This window comes from Callithrix jacchus, chromosome 9 (genome assembly GCF_049354715.1).
Source record: "Callithrix jacchus isolate 240 chromosome 9, calJac240_pri, whole genome shotgun sequence".
Taxonomy (NCBI): Eukaryota; Metazoa; Chordata; class Mammalia; order Primates; family Cebidae; genus Callithrix; species Callithrix jacchus.
Window position 1 is genome coordinate 83,505,287 of NC_133510.1, and position 15,118 is coordinate 83,520,404.

At 36.4% G+C, this 15,118-nt stretch overlaps 1 protein-coding gene across 3 annotated transcripts in view; it reads right to left on the reverse strand.

The window, feature by feature from the left end:
* Nucleotides 1–353: 353 nt before the first annotated feature.
* The window catches only part of LIN7A (lin-7 cell polarity scaffold A), a 156,585-nt gene continuing 141,820 nt past the window's right edge, over nt 354–15,118 (reverse strand). For all 3 annotated transcript variants that reach the window (XM_078338068.1, XM_078338067.1, XM_035257130.3), the window contains one exon: nt 354–5,557. The gene's annotated coding sequence lies outside the window, so the exon portion shown is untranslated. The remainder of the gene's footprint in view (nt 5,558–15,118) is intronic.

Genomic DNA, 15,118 nt, shown 5'->3' on the forward strand with positions numbered 1-15,118 from the left:
TACACCATCTCCAAGTAAATAATCTCAGAATTCAATTAAATTACAGGACATCCAGTTGATTCCTGCTTGGAAAACTGTTTGGAGGGGGGAAACTTTTACATTTGGTCACAGAAGTGTACTATGTTGAGTCTGAGACTAGAAAGCCAAAACAAAAACAAAAACAAGAAACCAATTTGTCTTTTCCTTTACAGAATCTAACCCCTCAATACAATGACCCCACTGTGTGGCCAGGAATGGAGAAACCCAAGAAACTTAGTATCCCAATATTCAGGTGCCTTCAGCATCTAAAAATTCTTTTACATCCATGCTTTAAAAGAACTTAAAGTCATTTATAATGAAAACAATAATTCCAGTTTGGTGTCTAATACTTTTACTTCCCAGCAGCATAATACCACTTTGGTCAAGTTGAACCACTGCACAATTTTGCAGCTTTTTCAGAAAAATAATGAAAACAATTGGAAAGACATGATGTACATGCAAATGGTGAGAAAGTGATACTATTGTCCAGTCCTTCCCCATAAATGTGTAAAATGTTCTTAATTCATCTCCAAACTGTGTATTTATTATAAGCCCTTACATCAGAGATTTTGTTTCTTTCAGTTTTTGTAGCACCAAATAGACACAGTAGCTAACAAGAAATAATTCTGAGAAGTCACTGAAATATTTATCACATGTCAGAAATTTTCTCCTCTGTACCTTTAACCATGTTCCTGGCTTCACATATTCTTCTTAAGAGTAAGCTATAACATAAGATTGAGTTCTTATCCTGTTTTTACTACTGATGTGATTTGTTTTCCATGAATAATACTTTGTTAATATCTTTTATATATTACTTTACAATTTCCAAGTACTTTTATATACAGCGACTCAGTTAGTGACTCATTCATTTTAACATAATGGTGTTCCCCAAACCACAGATAATGATAGACATATGAGCTCTTGTGTCAGACTGCGTGAGTTCAAATCCCAGTTCCACCTGCTAGCTGTGTGACTGTGGACAAGTCACATGATATATCTGTGCTTCAGTTTTTAACCTATAAAATGGAACCTATTGAATAGAGTTGTCGAAGGGATTTAATGAGATAGTACATGAAAGCATCGAGCACAGTAGCTAGAAAATAGTAAGAGCTGAATAAATGTTAGTTATAAATAAATTATTACTTACCTACCTCACTGGGGTATAACTATGGTTTATGGATAAACTAAGCAGCATTTTTGAGTGGTGTTTTTAGAAAAGCAGGCTCACATAAATCTGTGCAGGGAGTATTTCATGATTTCCATGGGGCGAGAGATTTTATTTTTTCTATCAGATGTGAAGAGGACCCAATGGAAAGTAAATTCTCTAGTTATTGCTAGGGTAATTGTTGGAGAGTTTCTCACAGTAAGCTCCATGAGGGATTGTGTGTGTCTTGTTTGCTGTTGCATTTCCAGAACCTAGCATACACTAGGTACACAATAAATATTTGTTAAATGAGTAAACACATGGAAAAGTCTGAATAAGTATGTGATTAAATTTCAGCTTAGTACATTTTTGGAATCAAATATGAAAGGATAAGTGATCTTTTGAAAGTAGAAAAAGATTTAGGGACGGTGTCTTCAATTATTATGAATTTCTTAGAGAACAGTTGTTAATAAATATCAAAGGGGATAATATGCCTGATGATCATTTTATGTAAAAAATGAAAACATCTTTTATAAAATTTTAAAATAGGGTTCTGTGTTTGAATCATTCCTGCCAAGTAATTCGGGAAGCTTGTCTAAAGAACAGGAATGGTTGGGTTCAACTCAGTGTAAAATCTCTGTATCCCCAAACATTGTTCCTTCTCCACTGTTCAAATGTCCTCAAATCTTTGAAGCCTTTAAAGTAATGAAATTCCAAATTCATATATCTAAAAAGTTTTCATAAAGACTCCATTATTGTTCTAACCATGAAATTTAGAAATCATAGTGTCAATCAGTATAAGCTGGTAAAATTTGTGTGATTTTTAGAAGGCAAAATCCATTTTTTTGGTCTATTCACTGATTAAGTCATTTATTCATCCAACAAATATTGAGTGCCTACATTGTGCCAAGTAGTGGTAAAGGCAGTCACAGCCCTTTCTCTATGGCGTCTTCCAGCTACAGACAGATCAGATGGGTCAGACCACCAATATTGGAAGATCGTTTCCATGTTGGCCTCCCTGAATCTTCAGAGCATTGAGTCCTATGTTGTCTAAAGCTGGTCTTGTGAACAGGCTGTGTCTGTATGACAAAAGCAAACCTAGCTAACAGATGAGAAATTCAGGCATTATTCACACATCCACACATATCTCTAGATGTTTAAAATAATGTAGACAAAATATTCCACCTCTTGGAGTCCTACAGTCATAGTTGAGTAAAAGAAAATGAGATAAGATCAGTTTGATGTCACAGTTGAAAACTGCATTTGTAAATTTGTGTAATCCATCTCGAGCCAAGTTCTTCAGAGACAGCCTAAAATCCTTAAAAAGCCTCTGCATGCTAGATGTTGCATTTAGATCTTAGTATTGTCTTAAAAGATTGTGATTGTTCACATAACTAAAGAATTCCCTATTGACTACATGATTGAGGAAGCACAAAAATCTGTTATTCTTTCCGAAGTCAATTGTAACTTAAGCTCATTATCTCCCTGCAGATGTTCTATTTCAAATGGCAACAGAATCAGAATGTAAATGCTCCACTGAAAAGGTTTGGAAGCTCTTTTAATGAACTGTGCTCCATGTATTTGTCTACAAAATCATAGCAGGAAAAAGTTTAGAAAAATCTATGCCACTGGCCTGAAAAAGGGAAAAAACTAAAATTCACCAGGATTTCTAGTGATACCATAGCCATTTAAAAAATTTTAGCTTTTAATACCTAACTTGTTTATTACATTAAATTGAGCTTCATGTCAGAGAAATGCAGGTTTTTATTTTTTATATAATTTAGGACATGTCAATGGCTCTAGTATGATCGTTAATAATGAAGATCATTAGTATAATACAAATCGTGGTATTTTTTTCCCTCTTCTTCTGGCTTCAGTGAAACCTAAGAGACCCACAAGCCCCTTAAGTCTTAGTGATGGCTACTTCTGATTAAAACTTTAGGAAAAGGCTTACATTTCAACCAACAAGATTTTACTGAAGAAAACTGGTCATTTGTATATGAGACCACTCTTATGGGTAATCTGTCCTTAGATGTCTTAGGTGTGATGGATTGCCACTTTAACAACCTGGCACATGTTAATCAGCACTTAACATTAAGTAAATGAAGCATAAAATACAAAGGCTTCTAGAAAATGTAAATGTAAACTATCTTACCATTTGATAGTTGTTTCTGTAACACTATGACAATATTTGTATTGATGTGAAACCATATGATAACTTTAATATTGACCAAACACTTATGACTAAGTGAAAACATACTCACTTTAAGCTCCAAATTTATACAATGTATTGAAATGTGTTGAAATGACCATTTTCTCATTACAAGGGTTCAATGATTTCCCTTTATGAGAATCATGTGGCATTGCCTGAACAGCTTTAATATATCTTTGTTAAATGATAACTAAAATATATGTTTTATTAAATTTTTCTTATAAAAATGTGAACTATCTCTTTCAAACTGAATAATACATCGTCTCCATTCATTCCCTTTCATCAGGCTTTTCTCTTTTGTAAATCTATTTTACATAACATTCAGGGTCCTCACTGCCCCACCGCACCTCACCAGTTCTCTCTGGTAAAAAATGATATGTATTCAAGGATGGGAATCTATTACTACAGGGGGGGCATTGTTGAAATTAGTGAACCTCCTAGTTTCCTTGCTGTTTTTCCTCTGGTGGGGGATGCACTGTGAAGAGCAGGGAAAACCTGGTATTGACAATACTATCACCCAACAGGGCATAATAAAATGTGCTGGGTAGGTTTGATTGGTTTTGTTTTATTTTCAAGAAGACAGTCTAAACTAGCTTCATATATTTGTATTTTGGGGGACTATCTGAAGTGTCAAATTATATTGTATCTAGGGGAATCAATTTCCATGTTTGAGAAAAGGGAATATTCAAATATTTGCCTCCGTTTTCCTGATCTATTTTGAATGTTTCAACTAAGCAATTATTCTTTTCTCAGTTACATTTCTGTGCTTAAGGTAGTTAAATGCCCAAATAATTATTGCTTCCTATTTATTTCATAAAGTAAAATCAGACTTAGGTGCTTAGATTTATCGTAAACCAAAAATAATGACCTGTAGAGGTAGTTCTAACAGATTATTTTTCCAGTGAATGACATTTTCTGAAAGATGATATCCCATTGTCTATTTACCTACAGGAATATATATATATATATATTTTTTTTTTTTCTCTAGAGGAAGCAGCATCTGCCATTCACAATATTGATATCACTGGTTTCCATCTGCCCAATTATAAGAGAAATAATATTTGTTTATCTGAGTGCCAAAAATATCTAGTTTATATTTGGGGAAATTGATCTAAACTTTGTATGACATAATTATTTGAATATATATGCACTTATAATTTAATTTGTAAAGCTAAGCTTTAAAATACGAAATAGACTTCCATGACAGCACATCTGTGTCAGTAGAGTTTGGATTTCTTCAGTGTTTATCAATCAAAAAGTATAAAACAAAAAATATTGAGAGTGGGGTTATGTATATAACGTGTAAGAATCGGTTCATGGGGCTAGGTTCTTTGCTATTATTCTCTTACCAGATTCACAGCACTTGGTAAGAAAAGAACCTAAGTTGTAACAAATGCATTCTGATAATATATACTTTGTGGAATAAATAGATAGTATATTCTGTTGAAATTAATAATAGATAAAAGCAACAATTAAATTAAAAACTACAGTGCTAGAGTTTCTATCCTTGCTTCTAACAAACTAAAAGTTAAGCTAAAATTGGTCCATTCTATTAATGCCTAATAAAATTCATGGAAACAAAAAGCTGATAGCTTCTAGAACCTGAAGAAAGTACAAATATAGTATGATACCTTGCGATTTTCAAGAGTAAAACAGAGGCTGAATTTGCAATTAACTGGAATTCCAATTCAGACAATGCCGCACTGTGGACTGTGGCACAGGTCAGGGTAAGGGGCAATGTGTAGGTTTCTGTTAAGTGGCAAAAATTTGAACTGATGCAGTTTGAATTACAGCCTAATGAGGGGTTTGCTAATATCTGGAAAAGCTATGGATCCAAGATTCGCTTAATCTTGGCCCTGGTGATTTATTTAAAAGTCATAGACTTTATTCTTCTTATACTGTTTCAGTTTGCAGACTAGAAAACCTCTCCTTCTGCACACTGAGAATTCCCACTGCAGTGGATGGAAAGTGGATGCATGTAAAGCCCACGTGAGCAGTGGCGGTTCAAGCCCAGAGAAAGAAGGTGTCGAGTTGCCTTGGTAAAGAATTTATACACCATGTGTTCACAGCTTCTTGACAGGTATAATAATCAGTGTTGTCTTTTACTATGTGCTGGGATTCTGAAGCACGGTTTCAAATTTGTGACTATCAGATGTTTGATCAAGTAGCTTTCCCTCAAGGGCCTGAAAGGGAAAAAGAGTGAAGAGAAATCAGTGATTAGTATTCATTTGTCAACTACAATATACTAAAAATATCAAAAGAGCATATGCTATGTGAGAACAGCAAGGATTATTTTGGGTGCTATCATTCATGCACCATCTTCCACATATGAAAAAATTCGTTTGATGTTTGCAAAGGAAGTAATTATCAAATGAGGATGGAAAAGCCACAGTTGTTCCCTAAAATGAAATAAAGAACACCAGTTTGGAAACATTTCAAATGTAAAACATTTCTTTCTTCCATTTCCAGATGATTCTATTTTTCTTCATGAAGGCAAGGAATAACTAACATTTATGTTATGACTCTTAGAACATTTAGTAGCACTTTTGTAGAGGTACAGGCCAGCGAAACCACTCCCTGCTAGGCTGGAGGCACCAATTTTCCTTCTCTGAAAGGAACATTAAATCTGTCTCTCCTTCTACAAGGTCAGCCTGACACCATGTGGAACAGAATAGGCAACTACCTGTATGGTCAGAGTTTGAGCAGCAGCCTTCCCAGATACCTCCTCTCATACCTGCCACTCTTCCACTCTTAGGGGGGTCATTTCTTTCAGAGAGAACCGTGATTTTTCCATCTTTGTTCTCAAAGCTGCAGATATTTTTATTTCAGTGAATGCCAAGCACCATATTGAAAACAGATTTTAACAAAATTGTTCTGTTTTCTTTGTGTCAACACTCTCCAGCTGCTCTGCTTTATAGAGATGTGCCCAACCTCCCCTGGGGCCTACCAAGAGGATTGAAAACTGTGCATAAAGCTGTTGTGTTTCCTCAGCAGTCACCGACGAGATATTACATACAACACACGGGCACAGGCGTTAACATTTTACCTATTACAACATCACCACTCCTACTACTACTCCTACTACTAATGAAAATTTACTGAGTGCTCACCAAGTATCATATATTCTGCTAAGAGTTTTACATAATATTTTACATATTTAGTCTCCACAACTGACCATTTTACTGAGTCTTAGATTGAATAACTTCCTAAAGGTCACTTAGCTACAGAGTGACCAGAGATCTACACTGAGTTCTTTTTTTTTTTTCCTTTGAGACTAAGTAAATCTTTGCTTCCTGGGCTTAAGCAATTCTACCTCAGCCTCCTGAATAGCTGGAACTATAGGCATGTGTCACCATCCTTGGCTAATTTTTGTATTTTTAGTAGAGATGGAGTTTCCCCATGTGGGCCAGTCTGGTCTCGAACTCCTGATCTCAAGTGATCCACCTTCCTTGGCCTCCCGAAGTGCCGGGATTACAGGTGCGAGCTACTGCACTCAGCCTAAAGACTGAGTTCTTAATGAATTAAATGGTCATATAACTACACGTCCTGAGGAAATGGGACTCAGAACAGGTAAATTTGGTAAGTCTTTGATCTCTTCATCTATCCAGGGCAGGAGTCAGCCTGAGAGATGTGCCAGTAGCTGAGAAAGCACGGGCCATTCAAGATGTAGGTCACTGACATACCTCTTGGAAAGAACCAGCTGCAACAAAGGTTAATATTGCCCTCAGTCATGATTTATAATTTAACTCATTAGCAATTTATTTTTAACAAAAGCTTTTTTTCCATATTAGTGTTAATCTTGTTGATCAAATTGCCTTACTAATTCTTTTTTTCTTTCTTTTTTTTTTTTTTTTAGAGATAGGGTCTCGCTATGTTGCCTAGGCTGGAGTGCAGTGGCTATTCACAGGAGCCATCCCACTACTGATCAGCACAGGAGTTTTGACCTGCTCCATTTCCGACCTGGGCCAGTTCATCCCTCCTTAGGCAACCTGGTGGTCCCTCGCTTCCAGGAGATCACCATATTGATGCCGAACTTAGTGCGGTCACCCAATTGGCATAGCACACTACAGCCCACAACTCATGGGCTCCAACAATCCTCCCAACTCAGCCTCCCGAGTAGCTGGGACTACAGGCACACACCACCACGCCCACGCCCAGCTGCCTTATTAATTCTTAAAAGAGCCACCATGGTAGGCAGAATAGTACCTTCTCATCCCCTAAATGTTAAGTCCATATCCTAATCTCCAGAACCTATAAGTATGATAGATTACATGGCAAAGGGAAATTAAGATTGTAAATGAAATTAAGGTTGCTAATCAGTCTATGATAAAACAGGGAAATTATCCTGGATTATTTAGTTGAACCCAATGTAATTAAAAGTGGAAGAGGGATGGGTCAAAGAAAAAAAATCACAAGGGAAATTTAAAGAATATTTCGAACCAAGTAAAAATAAAAAATAAAAATGTCTTGACAAGTTGGGGGAACCAAAAGATCAATCATTTATGCCTCTTCCTTAGAAAACTAGAAAAAGGGCAAATTAAATCCAAAGTAGGCAGAAGAAAACAAATAATAAAAATTAATGCAAATTAATTTTTCATTAATAAAAATTAATGTGGAAGAAATCAATGAAATTGTAAATAGGAAATAGAGAAAATAAATGAAATCAAAAGCTGATTCTTTAAAAAGATCAGCAGAAACTAAGCATGGTGGTGCATGCCTGGAGTCCCAGCTATTCAGGACACTGAGATGGAAAGATTGTGTAGCCCAGAAATTTAAGTCCAGCCTAGGCCACATAGCAAGACCTCCATCTTGAAAAAATAAAAAGACTGATAAAATCAATAAACTTCTAGCCAGGTTAACAAAAAGGAAGAGAGGACACAAATTACTACCAATATTAGAAATGAAAGAGGTCACATCACTACAAATACCATGGACATTAAAAGGATATTAAACAAATATTATGAACAACTGTATATCCACCATTTTGATAACCTAGATGAAATGAACCAATTCCTTGAAAGACACAATCTGCCAAAACTCACATAAGAAGAAATAGACAATGGCTCACGCCTATAATCCCACCACGTTGGGAGGCCGAGGTGGGTGGATCACGAGGTCAAGAAATCGAGACCATCCTGGTCAATAAGGTGAAACCCCGTTTCTACTAAAAATACAAAAATTAGCTGGGCATGGTGGTGCGCGCCTGTAGTCCCAGCTACTTGGGAGGCTGAGGCAGGAGAATTGCTTGAACTCAGGAGGCGGAGGTTGCAGTAAGCCGAGATCGTGCCATTGCACTCCAGTCTAGGTAACAACAGCAAAACTCCGTCTCAAAAAAAAAAAAAAAAAAAAAAAAAAATTGAAATAGACTATTTGAGTAGGTCTATATTTTTAAAAGAAATTGAATCAATAATTAGTAGCCTTCCAAAACAGAATGCACCAGATCCTGATAGGTTCACTGGAAAATTCTACCAAAATTTAATAAATGTTATACTGATTGTCTATAATTGCTTTCAGGAGATAGAAGCAGAGGGAATACTTCCTAATTCATTCTATATGGCCAGTATTACATTAATACCAAAGCCAGATGAAGACACTACAAGGAAAAAAAACAAAAAATAAAAGGCGTTCATGCCCATAATCCCAGCACTTTGGGAGTCTGAGGCAGACAAATCATGAGGTCAAGAAATCGAGACCATCCTGGCCGACACGGTGAAACTCCATCTCTACTAAAAAAAAATACAAAAATTAGCTGGGCATGGTGGTGAGCACCTGTAGTCCCAGCTACTCAGGAGGCTGAGGCAGGAGAATTGCTTGAACCCGGGAGGCGGAGGTTGCAGTGAGCCAAGATCGCGCCACTGCACTCTAGCCTGGTGCCTGGCAACAGAGCGAGACTCTGTCTCAAAAAACAAAAACAAAAACAAAAAAAAACACCTTACAGACCAATATCCTTCATGAACATAAATTTAAAAATCATCAACAAAAGTTAGCAAATCAAATCCAAAAAGATATAAAAATGTTAATGATCTTAACGTCCATTCATAAGAGATTATTGTATACCTAGCCAGAAAAACTTTACACAGATATTTAAAATGTAGACCTAAGTTTATTAATGTTAACTATATTGTTTAATTTTTAAAAATCAGTTTGTAATTTAGTATGCAAAATATGAGTGAAAATAAGCATATATATATAAACACATACATAGAAACATGCATCTATAGAAATAACATGTCTGGAGAAAAAACAAACAATGTGTACTAAAATTAAACGAGATTATAGCTGAAAGGTTATTCTTTATACTTCTCTACTGTCTAAAAATTTTGCAATGAAAAAGTGTCACTTGCATATACAATAAACATGGAATGTAAACAATAGAAATAAATTAAATTAACAGTTTAACAACAATAAAAATGAAAGAAGGGGACAGAAAAGAGTGTTGTGATGAACACAGAGGTCAGAGAAATCAATGTAAGAAGGATATCCCCCTGCTGCTGGTTTTGAAGATGAAGCAAGGGGACCAGGACAAAATGAATATTTCCCAGAGCCTCCTAAAGCCCAGTAAAGCTGTGTTAACCTTCTATCCTACAGAATAACAAGATATATTTTTTAAATTTTATATTTAATTGGCAAATAATAATTATATATATTTGTGATGTACAATGTGATGTTTTGATATAAGTTTATAACGTGAAATGATTAAACCAGGTTAATTAGCACATTTTATCACCAGATCTTATTTTTGTGTGTGTGGTGGAAACATTTTTTCTTATTTTATTTATTTATTTATTTATTTATTTATTTTAAGATGGGGTTTCACCATGATGGCCAGGCTGGTCTTGAACTCCTGACCTCAGGTGATCCACCAACTTCAGCCTCCCAAAGTGCTAGGATTACAGGTGTGAGCCACCGCACCCGGCAAACCTCAGGGAAGGAAACATTCTATTCCTTTAACAATTTTGAAATAGACATTATTATTTAACTCACGATTCTGAGCAACAGATCACTAAAGTTTATTTATCCTGTCCAGCTGAAACGTTATACCTTTTGATCAAGTCTCCTTTCCCCATTCACCCTTTTTCCCTAACCTCTGGTAATCATCATTCTACTCTCTACTTCTATGAGTATAATTTTTTTTTGAGATGAAGTCTTGCTCTGTTGCCAAGACTAGACTGCAGTGGCGTGATCTCAGCCCATTGCAACCTCTGCCTCCCAGGTTCAAGCACTTCTTCTGCCTCAGACTCTAGAGTAGCTGAGACTACAGGCATGAGCCACCACGCCTGGCTAATTTTAGTATTTTTAGCAGAAATGTGGTTTCACCATATTGGTCAGGCTGGTCTCGAACTCCTGACCTCATGATCCACCTGCCTTGGCCTCCCAAAGTGCCGGGATTACAGGCATGAGCCATGCACGCTGGCTGACTCTAACTTTTGTTGCCCATGACTTTGGGAACGTATCCAAGAAATATTTGCCCAGACCAATGTTGTGGAGCATTTCTTCTGTTTTCATCTAGTAGTTTCAGTTTCAAGTCTTACAGTTAAGTTTTCAATCTCTTTTAAGTTGGTTTTGTTATGGGGTGAGATAAGGGTCTAATTTCCTTCTTCTGCTTTGGATATCCAGTTTTCCCAACACCAGTGATTGAACAGATTTTTCTTTATCCATTGCATGTTTTCGGTACCTTCATCAAAAATCAATTGACTGTAAATATGTGGATTTATTTCTGGGTTCTCTAGCTTGTTCCATAGGTCTCTGTATCTGTCTTTATGTCAGTAGCATGCTGTTTTGATTATTATAGCTTTATAATAGACCCTGAGGTCAGGTAGTGTGATGCCTTCAGCCTTGTTCTTTATGCCCAAAGTTGATTTGACTATTTGGTGTCTTTTGTGGTTCCATACAAATTTTAGGATTTTTTTCCTACTTCTGTGAAAAATGACATAGAAATTTTGATAGTAAGTGCATTGAATTCTACAGCATTACAGGAGGCAATACATTTGTGTTATTTTAAGCCACTATATTTGTGGTAATTTTTATGGTAGCCATAGAAAAAGATGAAAAAAGTACTTTATCTTTGAGAATGAAGTACTTTGAAGTATGGGGTACAATTTTAAAGTGAATTGATAAGGGTGATTTAGATAACTGCATGAGACTGAATCCCCAGACAGTTCACAAATAGGTCTATGAGGAGGAATCAGGGAAAGTAAGGGCAGGTTCCACTGAATAAAAGAGGCAATGTGGTAATGTAAGAGCTAGAGGCTTTAAAGTCCATGTTCCTGGATTTGAATCATGGCCCTATTACTTATTATAGTAGCTGTGAAATGTTATGTACATTTAAAAAAAATCTCCTATATGCTTCAGCTTCCTGCATTATTTTTAAAATTTTAAAACGTTTAATTTTGTAGGTACATGATGTATATATTTATGTACATGAGATGTACAGGAATGCAATGTGTAATAATCACATCATGGAAAATGGAGTATGCATCCTCTTAAGTATCCATTGTGTTACAAACAATCCAATTATACTCGTTTAGTTATTTAAAATGTACAGTAAAATTATTATTGACTATAGTCACCCTGTTGTGCTAATAAATATTAGGCCTTATGCATTCATTCTGTTTCTATACCTATTCATCATCCCCACCCCCTCCCCACCCCTCCACTATCTTTCCTAGCCTCTGGTAACCATCCTTCTACCCTTGATCTCCATGAGTTCAATTGCTTTGATTTTTAGATCCCACGAATAAGTAAGAATATGTGATGTTTATCTTTCTGTGCTTGACTTATTTCAGTTAATATAATGATCCCCATGTTGTTGCAAATTACTGAATTTTTCTTTTTCCTGAGTCAGAGTCATGATATGCCATCCAGGCTGGAGTGCAGTGGCATGAAATTGGCTCACTGCAACCTCGGCCTCCTGTGTTCAAACAGTTCTTGTGCCTCGGCCTCCAAAGTAGCTGGGATTATAGGTGTGTGTCACCAGCCCTGGCTAATTTGTGTGTGTGCGTGTGTGTGTGTGTGTGTGTGTGTGTGTGTTTTGTATTTTTACTAGAGATGGGATTTTGCCATGTTGGCCAGGCTAGTCTCCAACTCCTGGCCTCCAGTGATCCTCCCGCCTTGGCTTCTCAAAGTGTTGGGATTATAGGCGAGCCACCGTGCCTGGCATGAATCTCATTCTCTTTTTATGGCAGAATAGTAATCCATTGTGTATAAGTACCACATTTTTTCAAATCCATTCATCTGACAGATTCACAGGTTGCTTCTAAATCTTGGCTAATGTGAACAGAGCTGCAACAAACATGATATTGCAGATATCTGCAGTGGGAACCTCCAAACTGTTCTTCATAGTGGTTGTACCAATTAGTTTACTACTTTAAAACAAGATTAAACATAGTACCTAATCCTCATAAGGCTAGTATAAAGATTAAGTAATATATATGAAGCACTTAAAGGAGTTCTTGGCACATGCTAATTGTTTAATAAGTGCTAGTCAGCTTTATGATTATTTCTGTCCAGTGTTCTGCTTGGAAACTCTGGGTTCTTTGCATTCAATTTTATCAGAGTCATCCCTTGGAACCTGGTTTTCTCAGTGACTGGGCCAATAGGTTTGTGCCGATAGTTTTGGTATGTGCCGATAGTTTTGGTATGTGAATTCCCTGGATTAGGTCATCGGGATCATGCATGTGGTAATGCTAGAAGAAGGTAGAGAAGGGTTTCAATGGTAGGCAAAATAAAGAAAATGGGGGGTCATTAGATTAGGAGGAAAAAGAGATTTGGTGAGGCTACTGGCAAATGCCAGCAAATCTGTAAACCTGATAAGACACAGGCTGGTTTTGACTGGAATGAATTCTCCACCCTAGATCCAGCAATGGAGGTCAGAGACAAGATTTTGGTCTCGACTTCCTCAGAGTGTTGATATCTCTAGAGATATTCCTCTTTCTTCTTAATTTTATTTTTTCGATAATCTTGGTGACATATGGCTATACATGGAGTCACCATAAAAAACTGAGATGCTTAAAGCTGAATAAATGTAATACTCTAATATGGTTTGACTGTGTCCCTACCCAAATCTCAACTTGAATTGTATCTCCCGGAATTCCCATGTGTTGTGAAAGGGACCCAGGGGGAGGTAATTGAATCATGGGGGCTGGTCTTTCCTATGCTATTCTTGTTATAGTGAATAAGTCTCACGAGATTTGATGGGTTTATTAGGGGGTTCTGCTTTTGCTTCTTCCTCGTTTTTCTCCTGCCAAGACCATGTAAGAAGTGCCTTTCTGGCCAGGTGTGGTGGCTCACACCTGTAATCCCAGCACTTCGGGAGGCTGAGGTGGGTGGATCACCTGAGGTCAGGAGTTTGAGACCAGCCTGACCAATATGATGACACCCAGTCTCTACTAAAAATACAAAAATTAGCCGGGCATGGTGGCAGGGACCTGTAATCCCAGCTACTCAGGAGGCTGAGGCAGGAGAATTGCTTAAACCGAGGAGGCAGAGGTTGCAGTGAGCTGCAATTGCGCTACTGCACTCCAGCCTGGGCAACAGAGTGAGACTCCACATTAAAAAAAGAAAAGAATAAAAGTACTTTTCCCTCCCCTTAGCCATGATTCTGAGGCCTCTCTGGCCGTGTGGAACTGTAAGTCCAATTAAGCCTTTTTTTTGTTCCCAGTTTCGAGTATGTCTTTACCAGCATCGTGAAAACAAACTAATACAACTCTTTCTCAAAAAAGTGGGCATAGCATGAATAAAACCCTTATTTGTATTCTCTGTTTACATTTCTAGCATATTATTGTACAGGAATAATTTTTTTACATATTGGAAAACATAATTGATATCCTTCAATACTATCAAATATAGAAGGAGAAAAGACAATTGATTTTTACTTTAAAAGAGTTTACAATTAAAAGTAGGCATAAGAAAAAAATTTTCTGCACAATACTTGCATTAAATCTTTTTTCCATTTGTATTCACTGTTTACTATTGCTAGATGCTTTATAACTTTTACCATCTCAGACAAAAAACATATTATTTCTGATTTAGAGAGTAAAAATTGTATTTCATTTGATAAACAATAAGACAATATCAGACCAATATTTTAATTTTACTTGGTTTTTGCTTGACTGGTTAAATTTTTTAAAATCCTGAGATGCTTAAAAGTCAAATAGTTCAAATTAGCTTCAAACTTTTCTCAGAAGCAACTGTAGTAAGAGTTAGTGAGTGTGACAAATCCCACTTAATCTTTAAAAATCAAATTAATTAAAATGTAATTAAGAGCTAATGTAGGCCTCTTTGATGAAATTCATCATAAAATCCATAAATGACATGACTTGGTTATATTTTCTTTGTACCTGAAATGGTCACTACAGTTTAACCTCAAGGGACCATGATTGTGTGTATTGCAAGTGCCATCTTGGCAGGTTCAAATATAAATTTCATGTTCACTTAAATAGAACCCTACTATATCTCATGCAAGAAAAAATATTGTTTGTATAATAAATGCTTTTTCCTAAAAATGCTAGTCTGTGGTGATGAAACAATAGAAAATTTAATGAAGATGGAGATTTACTGAAGATGGGTGGAACTGAGAAATGTAATTGGGTATACGGCCCAGTAAATAATTCGGGCCAAGTGATATACTTTTAAAGATGATTGAATGAGCATAATCTTGGAAGCCTTTAGTGCAACCTCAGAAGTCTGAATGGGAACATATTTCTTTCAAAATACTTGCACAATTGCGCTATGGACCATGTGAC